The sequence below is a fragment of the Phyllostomus hastatus genome, unplaced genomic scaffold, assembly GCF_019186645.2.
Source record: "Phyllostomus hastatus isolate PE091 unplaced genomic scaffold, TTU_PhHast_1.1 phas_contig_159, whole genome shotgun sequence".
In the NCBI taxonomy this organism is placed as follows: Eukaryota; Metazoa; Chordata; class Mammalia; order Chiroptera; family Phyllostomidae; genus Phyllostomus; species Phyllostomus hastatus.
The window spans coordinates 8,215,689-8,232,255 of record NW_025333640.1 but is presented as its reverse complement, the minus strand read 5'-3'; the positions used below and the strand labels follow the sequence as shown (position 1 = coordinate 8,232,255).

General features: G+C 52.2%; 1 protein-coding gene across 4 annotated transcripts in view; it reads left to right on the top strand.

Moving 5' to 3' along the window:
- Positions 1 to 16,567, top strand: part of FAM167A (family with sequence similarity 167 member A) — a 53,639-nt gene that overhangs the window by 18,295 nt on the left and 18,777 nt on the right. For 2 of the 4 annotated variants that reach the window (XM_045831853.1, XM_045831851.1), the window contains exons 2-3: positions 5,022 to 5,115; positions 5,245 to 5,327. The gene's annotated coding sequence lies outside the window, so the exon portion shown is untranslated. Of the gene's footprint in view, positions 1 to 3,344; positions 3,385 to 5,021; positions 5,116 to 5,244; positions 5,328 to 16,567 lie in introns of all 4 variants that reach the window. The other 2 variants (XM_045831852.1, XM_045831854.1) reach the window with 2 other exon arrangements.

Genomic DNA, 16,567 nt, shown 5'->3' with positions numbered 1-16,567 from the left:
GTTCTGTGGTCCCTGGGGGGTGGGCAGGTATGTCCGTCCACCAAGTCAGATTGGATGTTCTGCTTAAAACAAAAACAAAAATAAAAACCCTAGTGCTTGTTTCTGGTTTTCATGCCCCTTATTGTATGGTTTCTCCTGAGAAGGACTGGAAGGCAGGTTGATTTCCAGGAACTCCCAGCCATTCCTGGTGAGTCCCAGGTGGGATGAGCCCAGGTTATCCAAAGTGCCCAAGGGGGTGAGGCTCTAAAGCAGCTTCCCTCTGATAGACAGTCCTGCTGCCACCCCCCACCCCCGCCTCCCCGGGCCCAGATGGAGAGTGGACAGTGCTAGGCAAAGTCCTGGGAGAGCAGAGGTGGCCGGGGCACCCCCAGCCTGACTGCATCCACAGGATGGGAGCTGCTGCCAGTCCGCTGTAAAGGAGCTTAGCCAAGCAACCACGAGCTGCATTTGGAGTAGATAAAGATGACAGCTCTTCTGTCTTGAGTGCATTTACCAACCAGGCACTGCTTGAGAAGCCTTCACATCTGTTGGTCATTTTATCTTCACAATTGCCCTTCCCGGGGACGTAATATCCCCATTTTGCTGACCAGCTCCAAGAGATTTAGTAACTTGGTGCAGCTCACATGGCTGGGGAAAGAGCAGAGATTCAGCTTCACATGCCTGACTCCTAAGCCAGTGCTCTCAGAGGATGGCTGCTTTGGAAGATCCAAAGAGAGAGGCCCAGAGGGGGCTAGAAACCAGTCTCACCCAGAGCTGTGTGACTGGCTTGTCCTGTGACCTGGGAAGGTCCCTTGACATCTCAAGAGAACCTGTGGATCCAGGAAAACCATTTCTTGCAGCAGAAGTTGGAAAGTCTCTGTAACTGGGCCTGGTTTGCTTTAGTCCGCTAGCCTGAAAGTGGAGAGCAGGGTCCTCTCTCCCTCTCTCCTCCGTTGCTCACCCAAAGACCCCCAACTTTCCACGCACTTGTTCTCATTTCATCTTGTTCTCCCAATTACATGCATGGATTTCCACTGAATTATCAGGCTGGCTTCTGTACTCACCAGCTTGGCCCCCCTCTGGTCGGGAAGTAAATTAAGGCAGTGCCTAAGTATTTCCTGAGATGGATCCACAGAGCCCCAGATCAATGAGGAAGAACCTGCTTGTTAGGCTGCTTACAGACTTTGGTGGCTTTCTCTAGGCAAATTTTGCTAGCGGGACCTCTCTTGGCTCTACACCAACATCTGGAATTCCCACCACCCCCTGCCAATGACTCTTCACTTGGCTGGGATGTTGAGTTACTTGCAGAGGTGTAAGATGAATGATAATCCGAGCAGCTCACTCCCTGGTTTACAGCCTAGGGGTGGGGACGTTCTCGTGAATTGGAAGTCCTTTAGGATTAATCAGGATGGCTCTTGAAATGCACATGGAGCCTGGGGTTCCGATAGGGGAGAGGAGTAAGGAAGGCAAGGCAAATTCTGAAGCAGGCCTTGAAGGGGTGAGGACGCGCTACCTGAGAGCAGTGGGCCTGGGAGCAGGGTGAGACGGGAGGTGGGAAAGGGGCTTAGAAGGGGGTGGCTTGTAGGCCTGGCTAGCTTTGCAATCAGCCTGCAGAGTGTGAGCTGCCACAGAGGGTCAAGTTGCCAGTATGAGTTGGGAAGGTTACAGATATCAGCTTCTCCATGGTAGGACAGTGGCCCTGGTGCATGAACGCCCAGCACCTCCCCTCTGACCTCCATCCTGTCCCAGTGTGCACACAACTTCTCTCTGGATAGGAAGGGGGAAAAGGGAGAAAGAAGGTGGGCAAGAGGAGAACTTAGAGACTTACACTGCCCTGTGCCCAACCTCTTTCCTTTGGAATGCCACCTGACCTCCCCCCGACCCTGCAACAGTGCTCTCACAGTGGGGGTGGGGGAGGGGAACTCCTTAGGGAAGGGTGCACAGTGAGCAGCGCCCGTCTCCCAGTGGGCACCGCCCATCAAGGAAGGGCTCTTGTGTCGCCAGAGGTGAGGGGCAGAGAGCTCTCCAGCTTCAGGGGCCTCCTCACACCTGGGTCCCTGCCCAGCAGCCTTTGCAGAGCCCGAGGAAGGTATGGAAGTTCAGCTTCCAAGGATGCAGACTGAGCCCTCATTTTTCAGGGCAACATTTCCAATAAGGCCAGAAATTCTCCTCGGACATTCTGACCCAAAGGTGGGAGCTGGTAATGGGCCCCCAAAGACTTCCTCTTAGGGCTTGCCCTGTAGGACCTCAAAGGGCAGAGCTGATTTTCTAGGTACGCAATGGGCCCGAACAGTGATCTGCATCGTAGCCACGGGTTTCGGGGTTTCAGGAAGACTGAGCAGCATTTCCTCATTCCAGAAAACCAGCAGGGCCTGTGAGTGTGACCTGGCACTTCAGCCCCAGAAGGCCAGCTGGGGGACGCTCAGGGGGATGAGTTCCCAGGAGGGCTCCAGATCTGGGTCCTGGCCTGGAGACCACTGAGGGCCCTGGTGCCCCCGACCACCATGAAGTTCAAAGTGACACTAAAAGATATCACCATACTGCAAACTAACCTAAGTCCATCTGGTCATAAATCTCAGGTTTCGTTGTTTGCTGTTTGGCCCATTTGTTTGACAGCAGCCGCTGACCACTTTGAGGAAGTGAAGGCAGACCTCATTATCAGGTCGAATAAAAGCAGGCCTCCGATCACATTCTGCCACACGTGTAGGTAATTTTTGAGCAACTATTTATTTGCAAATGGGCCTGGCAGCGATCACACAGCCTGTTCTCTGGGCTGGTTGCAGACATCTGTGTCTCTATATGCCCTGACCGCACCTCTCTTGAGGTCTCACTACATTCTTTCACTGGCTCTTTTAAGAGTCAAGTGCATCTCGAAATTCATTTGGCCAACCCTCATATCTTGAATACCTCTGCTTTCACCAAGGAGAATGCATTTGCCATGTTTACTCTGCTAACTACCAAATGCCTGGTGTTGAGCAGACAGAAAGACAGCCAAAGTGCTTGCCGTAGCCCCCTCCGGAGTGGGGATGCTGCCTGAGGCTGCCAGCCAGGCGTGGCAAGTCCCAATTTGAATGCACACTTCTGAAATGCCACTTGTTGCAACTAGCCTAACGATACCCCAGAGGACATCTCAGACCATGTCTGTGAAGGGTTTAAGATCAATAACAGACGCCCTCCCAAGGAAACACAAGACAACAGCCCTGCCCTCAAGGAGCATGGAGTCTGGCTAGGGTGTCAGGTGAGAAAGACAATTGGTGACGCCCAGAGTGCTGGGCTGACAGGAGAACGATGTTCCGTACATTCTGGAGCACATAGCTGAGCTTGAGCAAACTTGAATGATTGGCAGCCGTCCCCTTTTTTGATAGGTCCAGGAAAGGTCCAACCAAGGGCTGCCGTGGCAAGAGGGTGAGTTTTATTAGAGGCCAAACTAAGAAGTTGCATACGCTCTCTCCAAGTCTATCTCATTGGCTCCTTCTAAGGCTTTGAGGTAGGTTCCCTCATGATCCCCATTTGGTGGATGAGGAGCCTGAGGACTACAGGTTAAATCGACGAGCTGGGTTCATAGAATTAGCTGGCCTGTCACCCTGCCCAGTACCGCCCCATCCCTAACCTGCTCCATTTCTTTCTCCTGCTCCCAATTCCTTCCCTCTGTTAGGTGTGAGTGCAGGCAGCTCAGAAGCCCAGTTAAGTTCAGCTCCAATTGACATAAGTGTGGACCGAGGTTACTCATCCTGTTTTCTATTCTGCCTGTGTAGTGCCTGAGCCAAATGTCTCCTCCAAGCCCCAGGATAGGGGGCGTTCTGCACCTTGGGTTAGTTGCAGGCAGCACCACATGTTGCTAGCCAGGCTGAGGCCGCTCTGGAACCATCTTCAACTCCCCACCCCAGAGTCATTAGGAAAGGCCCCAACCACACAAAGGGAAACTCTAAGAGCCCTTCCACCCCCTGGGAGGTCAGCAGGTCCAGACAAAGTATGAAAGCGAAGGGACTCGCATCAGTACAGAGCACACCGTGAAACCTCCTAGGACATCCTTGTGACACCATTGGGTTTTGGAACTTGCAATGCAGAGGAAGATGGAAAGCCAGTCATCAGAACAAATCCCACTTGAGCTGGAGTTTGTTGATTCTGCTCATTTGAAGTTAGAGCCAAGGACCTCAGGGATTTGGATGGTCCTAAATCTGCCTCGTTTGGAGGGCTGAGCCAGTGCTAGTTAGGGGCCACTTTGTGGGGCTGCACCTCGCAGGGCGAGGATGTGCATCCTCAGCTGTGAATGGTACCCTGAGTTTCGGTCAGCTGTGACATGTTCCCTCTTCTCAAAGCTTCGCATAGCCAGACACCGGCTCAGACTGTGTTCTACGTTGATCTCTACAAATTGCCTTAAAGGCCACTCTTTCTCTACTTTCTGCCACCTAATCCCTGCAGCCATAGCCTTAGCCAGAAATTTCTGTGGTCACATGTAGCCATTGACTGGGGTGACCACAGGTGGCTTCAGCCCTCCCTGGGCATCTCTGCCTTTCAGGAGTTTTCATGGAGGAAACCTCTGCTTCAGACTCTGCCTTTCCCATGGTTGATCCCCTCCGGACTCTCAGATTCCCAGACACCTTTCTCCCAGACTGTCAGAGAGGGGCAGCCCTTTCCCAGGCCCTCGAGGCCTTGGAAGGGACACAGTGGCGTCTGCTCTGGGTGGCCCAGCAGCCCCTCCCAGCAGCAGCCCTGCACTTTTCCTCTCCTTTCAGTGAGGCAATAAATCAGAGCTATGGCTCCCAGGAACCAGGGTCTGCCCCTACCCATAGGGAAGCGCAACTCTTTCTTGGTGATTTTCTTGGCAAATTCTTTCACTGGGCAAAATGGTAGGAAAGGTCTCCACGGTCCCAGCCTATGGCAGAGGCCTGTGAGTCTGCTCTAAGCATCCAGGAGTGAACACATCAATTATTCAGCACAGACCGAGCACTCTGAATTTGCAAAGATCTTAACAAGTATTTTTATAGATTCTTGCCTCACAGTATCTCAGCAAGACAAAGCAAGGTTTCCCTGTATTCTAGACAACAGAAGCTCAGCCTGGAATCAAGACCAATCCAAGCCAGCCCACCCCACTGACAGCACTGTGTGACCACGGCAAGTCTGGCAACTTCTCAGGTTTGTGGTTGTTCCGTGGTATAAGTCTCAGGAAGGTCTCTCTGGCCTAGGCCATCGTGTGTGGGGGGAAAAAAAATTGTAAACTGCAGAGTGATTTCAGAATGTCTGTGATGGCTCTTGTTATTCCAGGCGTGGGAACGGAAGCTTCGGGTAACACGCTGAGGTGCGGCACAGGATGCCGCGGACTGCCCTGCACTGAGAGCTACACTCGGGTAAGTTGGCTCCTCTGCCTCTGCCCCCTGTGGCTGTGGCTTTGTGACCTGATGACAGCCCCGCAGGCTGCTGTGGCTTCAACTCTGTGCACGTTGGGGTACAAGGAAGCGTAAAGGCCATTGCACCAAGATGCATGTCTGAGAGAGAGAAGCAGGAGACTGAGAGGGGAAGTGAGTTTCGATGGTCACTCAGAGTACGACGGGGCCCCTGACTCCCGGGCCAGGGGCTCTTCCCTCTGCTGCCCAAGGCTGGGCCTCCAAAATGGTTGTCTCATTCTCATCCCCCAGCAGTGGTGCTAGGACCCTGGGAGAAAGGGTGCCTAGGGCTACAGGAAGCAGGAGAGTCAAGGGGAGCGAGGAACACAGGCCTCCAGGGCTCCCTGCCCCCTTCACACACACCTGCGCATCCCCCCACACTGGCGGCCTCAGGTCCAGGCACTGCAGCCAACCCTTGGCCTGGCTCGGAGCCAACTTGCCTCCCCTTCCCCTCCCCCTGCACCAACAGAAGCTCAGTGGACAAATAAAATGAGTTCTGCCTGGTAGCAGGCACTTTGCTCAAGTGCCTAGAAGGATTTCACATTCAGGAGTGGCAGACCGTCTCTTAGGTTTGGTACTCTCTTGGCCAGGCCCTGCTCCCCGAGGACGGCTCCAGCCCGGGAGAGGGCAGACCCTCGGGCTGCAGTAGTTCCACTCACCAGTGCCACTGGAGAGGCACTTCTGTCTGGGTGCTCGAGCCTCCTCCTCCTCGCTTTCCCAGATGACTTTCACGGGAAAACAAAACAGTAACATCAGAATATTTAAATGTTATTATCTGCTCCCGGGATTCCTAGAGACACTGGGCTTTCAAACGTTGAAAGTCTGTAAAGTGTGTGTTCCTGTTACTTCATTACGTGTGAAGCCACTTCTGGGCACGGTCACAACAGTGGACTTGGGTTGAAATGGTGGTTCCTTCACTTGCCTGCCTGTGGCCTATAAAGAAGGGACAATATAGTCCTACCCAGGGGTCATTTCAAGGGTTCAGCTGGACATTTGCACAGCGCCTGGCATGTAGTGGCACTGGGTAAAGATTCTCTCCCCCTCTTCCTCTTGATGCTAAGAATTTTTATTTGTCGCTGAGTTCAGATAGACACACAATGACCATTTATGTATTTGTTTCATTTACCTGTACGGAAGACATACTTTAAAGCTGAACTGGTTATATCAGGCAAGCAGCTGTGAGTAGTGTGGGAAAGAATCAGAGACAGGTTGTGCCTTCTAGGATCTCACAGAAAGGATGCTGAGCAAAGACGCATCTGACCACCTAACTGGCACATAAGAAATGTTACCAAGTCATACAATTCAAGAAGACGAGTGGTCAGTACCTAAGATCGGTGTAGAAAAGTGCTAAAAAAGTTGTGAGGGAAGGACGTGATCAGTTCCACTCAGAAAGAGCAAGGACTGTAGACTGAGGTGGTGCACCAGGCTCAGAGACTTAGCCAAGTTCAACCATGAGGTTGTGGGGAAAGAATAAAACATAGAGTTGAGACCAGCTTCCCAACAACCCTCATCCTCTAATTCAGACTCACTAACAACATCTTGACTTTGAAAGTCTTACCCATGAACCTGCAGGAGGTCCACTGGGCAGGAAACTACTGGAGGTGTGAAACACTCACGCTAGAATTTGTTCCCTGATTCACAGCATTGCAACCTTCAGCATTTATCGGACATCTGTTTGCAGAGCCCGGTGCTCAGGACACCAGAGAGAAAGTTATGCTCTTCCCCTTGAGGAGCTAGATGTCTTGTTAAGGAGACAGGACACTCTCAGAGTTCAAGGTCATATAGGCCAGTGTGCCATGAGCATGGTGGAAGCTAGTGCCAGAATTGAGAGGAAGAATGGCCTAGAAGGGGGGGTGTCCTTGAGGGCTGAGGGGAGGAGACAAACCCTCAGCTGAGCCCTAAAGCAGACCTTTAGAATCCACGAGGAGCAGGGAGTTCCCAGACAGGCTAATGACAAACAAAGGAGCAAAAGAGACTGCCCAGGAAGTTCCCCTTTATTCATCCATCCATCTATTCATCCATTCATCCATTCAATCACTCATTCATTCAGTCAACAAGTTTACTGAGCACCTACTATGTGCCAGGCACTGTTCTGAGTGCTAGGGTCACAGCAATAAACAGAAGGTCACTGCTCTCAAGGAGCTTACATGCTGGTGAGTGAAATGCCATAAACAAGCAAACAAGTCAACATCTGGCCTCCATGTGGGAGGCAGTGACATCTGAGTCCATGTGAGTGAAGTGGGCATGTAACATCAGGGAGAAATCAGGTGACAGAGCCAAGGCTGAGGGCACAGAATATAGCCTCAGACTCTTAGAAGAGATGGCTGGATTTTTACAATGGTTTGCTGCTGGGAAGACATGCGGAACAATCCAGGAAGCAAACAGATAGCTTCCAGAAAGCGGACCGTGGAGGGTTCTCCTGTGTGGGAAGCTCGCAGCCCCTGCAGCAAGCTCTCCTCTAAGGCGTAGATCAAGGGTGCACTTGAGGAAGACCCTGCTGTCACATGCGCCCTTGATACTACCCCACTTCCCTTACTAGCATTCCCCCTGTACATGGGAACATGCACGCAACAGTGTAACCCACCCCTGCGCCCCACTCCTCTACACAGGCACACACAGTGTCCCGACGCAGCTCCCTCCTGCCACACACACATAATAGGAGCCAAGGGTCTGGTCTCTGGAGGATGTCATTTCCCCATCTCAGACGCTCTCAGTACCAGCTCTGACCAAGACCTGGAATAAAGATGAGCCAGGATGGATGATCTGTGTAGAGCCAGACCAGCGGGAGTCTCCTTCTGCTTCGGTCACCATGGCAACCTCTGACAAGGAGAGAAAACACAATTTCTGGCAGCTCCTGGAAGCTCCCTGGCTCCTATGGGCAGCTCTGTGGGGTGTAGGCCTCTGTCCCCCAGTTTCTCGGCCCCTGTCATTAGCGCTCCCGCAAGTCTGTAGAGCACAGACGGGGATTTCCCAGGCTCCCTCGGGCGCTGCCGGAGATCAGTCCAGAGTTCTGACCCCAAGCTCTCTCTTTTAGATGAGCATCAGGGTTCATGAGTAACCCAGACCAAAAAGCCTGCCTAGTCACAGCTCCCGTGTCTGGGTCTCAGACCTATTGACCTCACCTCCACCTGTGGAGAGAAAGGCATTATCTGCTTTAGATAAGGAAAGAAAAAGGTTCAGGTGAGTGTGGCCTGAGCCCTGAATCTCTTTCAGATTATAAACACATTATAGTCTTCTGTCCCCCACCCGCCCCGCCCCAGCCCTTGCCCTCACTCCCATGTTTCATCCTCGCTGTAACTCTACAGGGTAGACGCTGCATCAACCTATTTTTGAAAGAGGGGCAGAGGCCTGACTGGTGTGGCTCAGTTGGTTGGGCATCGTCTTACAAAGTGAAAGGTCACTGGTTTGATTCCCAGTCTCGGTACGTGCTTGGGTTGCGGGTTCGGTCTAAGCCATGGCTCATACAAGAGGCAACCAATTAATGTTTCTCTCTTACGTTGATGTTTCTCTCCCTCTCTTTCTCCTTCTTTCTCCCTCTCTCTAAAAATAAACAAATACTGTAATTAAGTAAATAAGTAAGTAAACAAAGAAATCTTAAAAAAAAAAAAAGAGGGTCAGAGATCCATGCAGGTGAGGCCAAGTGACTCCCTGAGTCTCACAGTTTCCACTAGAGGTGGCTCGGGCTCAGAATGCAGACCTACAGCCTGGGGACCTGGGGACCTGGGGTCCTCCCCCTCCCCTGGTCTCAGCCCCATCAGCCTCTGGCCCACTCTCAGTTGCAACCTGCAGGCCCTGCTTTGGTCTCAGGTAGAAAGTGGGAACGGGCAGCTCTGCTGAGGGGTGGGAGGTGGGCCTGGCCTGACTGAGACTGGAAGCCAGAGTAGGTGCTTCAGCCCCCTTTCCTGCAGCCCCCTGCCCCCGCTGCTCCCACGCATTGGCTAAGGATGGGGAAGGTGCTGGCTGTCCTGAAGCCACTCCTGACCTCAGGGAGTGACTATGTCTAGTGAGGGTTTTAGGCTTGGCAGCACATGAAACACGCACAACAGCAGTGCTGGCTTTTAGGAGTGAGCCCTCTGAACTGATTCAGGAGCATGGCAGCCCACAGAAGGAGAAGCTGAATGAGCAGGTGGCAGAAGGCTCAGCAGTAGATATCAGGCCAGAGGCACTGTCCCCCAGAAGTGGGCTTCCCTGCTATAGTCTGTCTCCTGTGGGGACATTTCTGCATGAAGCATTGGCTTCACTGTGGTAAAGGATCCTGCAGGATCCGAATTTCCACAGCAAGGCAGGCCGGGGTGGGGAGTGATATTTTAAGCGTCCCTTCCAGCCCTCATGTCCCTACCATTTCCTGTTACCCACTGCTCTGTTGCGGGACACCAGGGCTGGTGGGCAGGGCCTCACAGTGTGTGCACAGCAGTCTGTGGCTCCGCTGCTGAGCGTGCTGAATTTGTCACCAAGCCTGAAACCAGAGCATGCCAGTTTATGCACAAGGACCCACGGGTGGCACTTCCGCTAGGAGGAGGAGTGTTAAGTGTAAATTCACACCTATGGAAATTGTTGTTATATCCCCACCGAGCATTACCTGTAGTGGAGTGTAAGTTTAGAAACCTGTCAACTATGAATGCAGATGGACTCTCAGTGAAAAGCTCCTTTTAGGGGACAATGGTCACCCACCCTGTGCTTCTCACTGGAGGTAGCATCAGGCCCTCCCTCCAAGGGACACATGGAAATGTAGGGAGGGGAGTGACATTATTTCATGCCACTACTTAGCCCTCAGTTATACATTTTGCCTTCCCAAATGAACTGTACGTTCCCTCTCATGTCAGCCAGGGCTGTTGGTTGTAAACAACAAAAAATAATGTTGCTGTAAGGCATTCGCACAGCTGGCAGGAGGTGAGGACCCCAGGGAGAAAACAGGCAGAAGCAGTGCAGCTTGGAAAACAGGCAAGAGGCCCCGGAAGTGAAATGGTCTGTCTGAGATCAGCTCGGAGGGTGCCAGGTTTTTACCCACACTGCACCCAGAACACTTCCAACACCACATGTGTGAATTTTCCACACCAAACAATTCTCAGTTCTCCGCAACCACCAACTGGGTATCCTGTGATTTAACTCAATTTGACACTGTCTACCTGAAGCTAGCATCAGGTTCTGCCAGTGAAGGGCTCCGTCCCACAAGACTGTCCCCCGCTTCACCACCAATTGCAAGTTCCATGTCGTCACCTGTATTTCAGAATGACTGGCTATAAATCAGGAATTGCCCACAACCTTCTCCTCAGATTCAGGTTAGTTGGTGAGAATGGCTCAGAAAACTCGGGTTTGAAATATCAGGTAGAAACACTACCTGATATTCAGCGGCCAGGTGAAGCGGTGCCCTAGGACAGGTGTGGGGAAGGAAGGGGGTGCAGGGCTACTGTGCCCTCTCCAGGCATGCTGCCCTCCAAGTACCCCATGTTTTCACCAGCCTGGAAACTCTCTGAACCCCTTCAGTTAGGGTTTTCTTGGAGACTTCATTATATAGGCACGGTTGATTAAATCATTGGCCATTGCTCTTTAACTCAACCTCTAGCTCTTGTCCCCTTCGGAAGCGGGTTTGAAAGTTCTGACTCTAATCACATGGTCAGTTCCCCTGGCCACCAGCCCCCATCTGGAGGGGCTCTCTGAAAGTGAGCTCATCCATATAAACGTGGGTGGGGTTGAAAGGACCCTGCTGTGAGTAACAAAGATGCTCCCTTCATTTGTATCACTCGAGCTGTCTCAGGAGCTGGGGACAAAAAAGCAGACATTACAACAAGAGGTATTCATATCCATCTCATCACCTAGAAGATTGAAATGGTTTTAGGGGCTCTGTTGCAGGTCTGATGGAGACCAAATACATATTGCTTATTATATCACAGCATCAGACCCTCTGACAGCCCTTTACTGGGGGGACGGCTGAGCTAATTACACCTCCCCTGCATGTGGCATCTGCCTCCAAGGCTGGACATGGCCACAGTGAACCCTACTCATCCCTCCATTCTGGCCTCACATACCAGATCCAGAGGCCTGTACCTGGGCATCTGATTGGCCAAGCTCAAGTTGCATGTTTGTACATGGTTGCCAAGCACCTAGCGGCCGAGGAGGAAGGAGGACATGATCCTCTGGTTTCAGAGGAGAGGGGCCCAGCCCGTCTGCTGTCCCGCACAAATGGGGAGCTCTCTAAAAACAGTAAATGGCAAACAAAAAACAAATATCCCCTGTGTTATTCTATATTCTTTGTTCAACACATGTTTATATGGGTTACAAATGTCAAAACCCATTTTTTTCAAAGAAGCTTAAGCAACAGAGAATGTATAAGCTATACAATCAAGGTCAGGTGGGATGGCTCCCAACAGGGCCTGCCTGAGGACCTCTAACTATCTCATTCACTTGCCTTTCTGGTCAGGCAGACCCTGGTGAGCCTGCCAGTGAGCCACAGCCCCAGGCCAGCACGGAACACCTGGCTTCTGCTCGTGCGGGCACAGAAACCCAGGAGGCTCTGATTGGCTCAGCTGGAGTCATGTGACTTCCCTGAGTAAGAGAGAGACTGTCAGTCCCCAGGAAGCATGCAGAGGGGTTCCCTACAGGGGAAAAAATGCTCTTTCCAGAAGGAAGGAAGAGATGCTGAGTGGGAATTACTGCACGATGCTGGGCAGGGAGGGGATCTCCAGCTGCACCTGTGACACTGAATTGCCCTCTCTGTGTGGCAGCTCCTAGTCCTGGCACTTGATACAGGGTGAGGCCACTCCTGCCTTCCTGGGCCTGACAGCCTGTAAGGTCAAGTCAGGTCTTTTGAGAGCAGATGGTGAAGGTGCCATCCCAGGAAGTCCGGGTCCGAGCTACCTCTCTGAGCCTGTCTAGCCCAGCTCAGACTTGTGCCATTACAGGCCACAGCTGTGTGTGTGTGTGGGCGGGGGGGGCGGGAATTTGTTCTATTTGCTCATTTAGGCCATGAACATTTAGAGAGAACAGCATGGCACTAAGTGCTGGAGGTTCCAGGACACAAAGCCTGGTTCTCACCCTCATGGAGCTCGGTCTGCATAGAGGACACCATCAAGAAAGTCCCTGATAGAAGTGCTAGGGCTTGAAAGGGCTAGCTAGCCCAGTGCTAGGCTGGAGCCAGGCTTCAGGGGTTCAAATCCTAGCCTTACCACTTAGTCCTGTGACCTTGGGCAAGCTACTCAACCATTCTGTGCCTCAGTCTCCTCACCTGTGCAGTGGGGACAGTGATAATACTCACAGGGTTGTTGTGGGGGGTAAGTGTGCTAGGGCACGTGAGACTCTTCAAGGCACAGTGCCTGGCGTGGTACACTCTGAGTAAGCACTAGCTAATGTTGCTGTGATGACATCACTGTTTCTCCGCTGTGTTCTTACTGCACCCCAGGCACACACAGCTCGGGCAAGTCAAGGAAAACTTCCTGAAGGAGAAGATTCCTGAGAACTGAGGTATAGAAGGGAGGGAAAGGCATTGCAGGCTGGGGGAGCAGCTTGTAGAAAGTCACAGGGCATGAGAGAGCATGGAATTCAGTGGGACAGGAGTGTTGGAAAGACTGTGTGTTGGGGAGAAGAAATGAAATGGTCCTAGGGAAGAACCTAAGATTGGAAAGTGCAGGCATGAAGCCATAGATCCAAGCAGAGGGAGGGTGGATTTCTAGTTTCTCTGGAAGCCTTAGGGTGATAGGGACTGAGTGAGTGAGTACAGCCAGCAAATGAGCTCATGCTACCTTTACCAGAGGGTGGGGGGGAAGAATGGGTCAGCAGCCCCCTGCATCGTCCCCTGCCCTCGGAACCCATCTAGGAAGTGAGTTTGAAAGTTGTCCAGGCAGACAGATTAGGTCATCGTGAGATGGGGTGCTGGCTGAATGACTGAGCTGCACCCACATGGCCCCCCCAGCAGCCAGAGGAATGAGCTCATGGCTGTCACAGCCTCCTCCCCTCCTGGCCACCACCGTGTTCCATGGTCCAGAGTGAGCCAGGCATTTGAACAGCAGTCCCTGTGTGCAAATTACGTCCTCTGGAGCTGGCATGTCCCTGCTGCACAAAGGTTGACAAGCCCGGGAGGCTGGTCCCTTGCAGGGGGTGGAGTGGAGAACTGCCCGTCGAGGCTCACCTCAGCCTGATGGGGTTATGGTCTGGCCTTGTTTTTCCGGATGCCCAGTCCCAGGTCTGATTTCCTCCTGAAGTTCTCTGCCTTTGCAAAGCCCAGAGCAAGAGAAAATGTGGTCCCCAGAGTAGGAAGGAGTTAGGTTAGATGTAAAGAAAGCCGCGTAGGTGCCCATCAGTGAATGAATGGATCAAAAAACTATGGTATATTTACACAATGGAATTCTATGCAGCAGAAAGAAAGAAAGAGCTGCTACCCTTTGCAACAGCATGGATGGAACAGGAAAGCATTATGCTAAACGAAATAAGCCAGGCGGTGAAAGACAAATACCATATGATCTCACCTTTAACAGGAACCTAATCAACAAAACAAACAAACAGGCAAAATATAACCGAAGACACAGACATTGAGAACAGGCTGTCAGTGACCAGGGGAAGAAGGGAGGGAATTTCAGGGGAAAGGGGAAGGGTTTGCAGGAACAAGTATAACGGACACATGGACAAAAACTGGGTGGGGGGGAGGGTGGAAACGGGAGGGAGGTAGGAAGGGCTGGGGGGTGGGTTGGGATGGGGGTAAAAGGCAGAAAACTGTACTTGAACAACAGTTAAAATTTTAAAAAATTTTTTTAAAAAGGAAAGCCACCTGCCCAGCCTCTCCAGGGCTCGCCCACATCCTGGAAGTTCCCGGTTTGTTCCAACAAAGGGAAAACCCCCACAGCCCTTCCGGCCCAGGCTTGTAGGTAACAGATCTGGAGCCAGAATCTAGGCATTTGGTCCCAGCCCTTGCTCTCACCACGTGGATACCACAGTCAAACCTGGGTCACCTGTGAGCAGGGAGGGAAGGAAGTAGGGTCTAGTGTGGTGGTTTTGTAAGCTGGGCTCTTTTCTTCCATCCCATGGCAGACCGTTTAGTCTGGCAGGATGAAAATGCACCTGAGTCCTGAGAATCTGGGGGAAGGTGAGGTCAACTGGCCTCCTCCCTCAGTTGGCTCTCCAGGCAGGACAGAAGGGCGCAGAGGCTGGCGCGGGCCGCCCAGCAGGCCAGGGCCCGACAGGACGGCCGCTCAGTGCAGCAGAGGGCCGGCTGGTGCCGTGACTGATGGGAGGCACTGACAGATCTTATCATCTAAAAATAATATTTTAAAAATTAAATGTATTGGGGTGATGTGGGTTAATAAAGTTATTAGGTTAAGAATATTTTTACAGTGTGACTTTAAAGGTATACTTTTAAAAATGGAGCAGGCACGATGTTAAGGGCTCTCTCTATTTGTTACTTTAATCCTCCTCACAACAACCCATGAAGTCCATAGTATTACCTCCAGGGGCCCATTCATGAGCGAGGGACCCAGGCAGTCCTGTAGGGCCCTGAACTGGGCTTAACACTCTGCTGTTGCCATCTTGAAATCCGTAGTTCCTTTCTTTTAACTAGGAGCCCTGCATTCTCATTTTGCACTGAGCCTAGCAAATCACATAGCCGGTCCTGGTGACCCCCCCCCCCGCCCCCCACTTCTCAGAAGAGCATGCAGAAGCAGAGCGGTCATAATGCAACAAGCCCACAATCAGAGACCTGGGTGCCCCAGGGGCCTGACCCAAAGGCCCACACCCTCTGGAGTGGAAAGAGCTGACCAGAGTCTGAGGACTCTGTGCCTAAGTCCCACTCTGGGGACCTGCCTATGGCCATGGGTGGGTCCCTTTGACCCTCCCAGCCTTGATTTTCCCATCCATGAAATGGGGTGTCCCCTGCTGCCCGGGGCTACTAGGAGGAGCAGTGATGTGAACAGGGATGCATTTACACACTCCCGAAGCTCCACTGATTAAAGGATCACCAGGAGCTGACTCACAGCACCCTGGCGCTCTGTCCTGCCTCCACATCGCCCTGACACCGTCTTCAAAGACCTCCAAATTGATTTAGAAACCACTCATTAAAATAACCTCCCCCTTCCCGAGGAGGCAGCCACATAAAATCATCTAGTCATAGCTGTCGCCCGACCCAAAGGGGAGACCTTTCTCTAACAGGGTCTCGCTCCGGCTGTAGGTGGCCCTGCCCCCTTGGGTGGGTGTGTGGCTGGCAGAGATGGAAGGGACATGGGACTTCTCATCAGTTTCATCTGCTCACGGTTGTCTGCCATTAGATCCTCTCCAAAACACTTTGCTGGAAGTAATCAGAGCTCCCGTGTCAGTGGGAAGGAGCCCTGTAGGGTAAAGGTGCCCCAAAGCATGCTCAAAACATGCTGGCACCTCCACAAAGAGGTAGAGGCGCCTGGAAGCGGCCCCAGCAAATTGTTAATCAGTCTTTAGATTAGGAGAGATTCTAAAGATGCCCATGTGACTGTGAGACATACAGAAAGACACCCATGGGAACACCCCACCATTTGGGAGCATGCTAAGCCTATAGAGTACTCGTACCAACCTTAGTTCTGCCGATGCGCCAAACCTAAGAGGCTGGTATTATGGCCCCATTTGACAGGCAAGCAAGCTGAGGCTAAACTAGCCTGACAACTCCTACAGCTAAGGCCGTCTGGCTTCATGCCTAGTGTTTCTATCCCAAGACCAATGGTTCTCAGCCCTGATGGCTTACTCGGACCCCCTGGGGATCTTGAACGATATGCTGACCCCTGAGTTCCAACCCAGATGAACTGGATTATAACCTCCAGGAGTGTGGCCCTGAAATCATCCACATTTGTGGAAATTCCTTGGGGGATCTTCACCTGCGTGGCTGGAGGTGAAATTGAGGTTTCTCTGCCATCACATGGGGTGGAATATCCTTCCTCATTCCTCAGGAATGCCCCAAAGCAGAAGGCATCAGAGCATGGGAGAGGGCAGCCAATCTTCCTCTGGTCAGATTACACCACAGGTGGGAGTTGTGGAAATGTCTGGAACAGACAGAAAGCTCTGCTCTTCTTGAGCATCTGCATGCCCTCATTGGAGAGAAACCACGTTTGGAGAAAAGGCTCTCCCTGGGCAGCTCAGACTGTGTTTTGACTTTGCCCCCCACCCCCCCAATTCTGCCTCCTTCTTTGCCTGCCCACGGTCACCCAATGCCCAGTCCCCATCACCCTAGACGAGTGCTCACGACTCTTAGTTCCAGT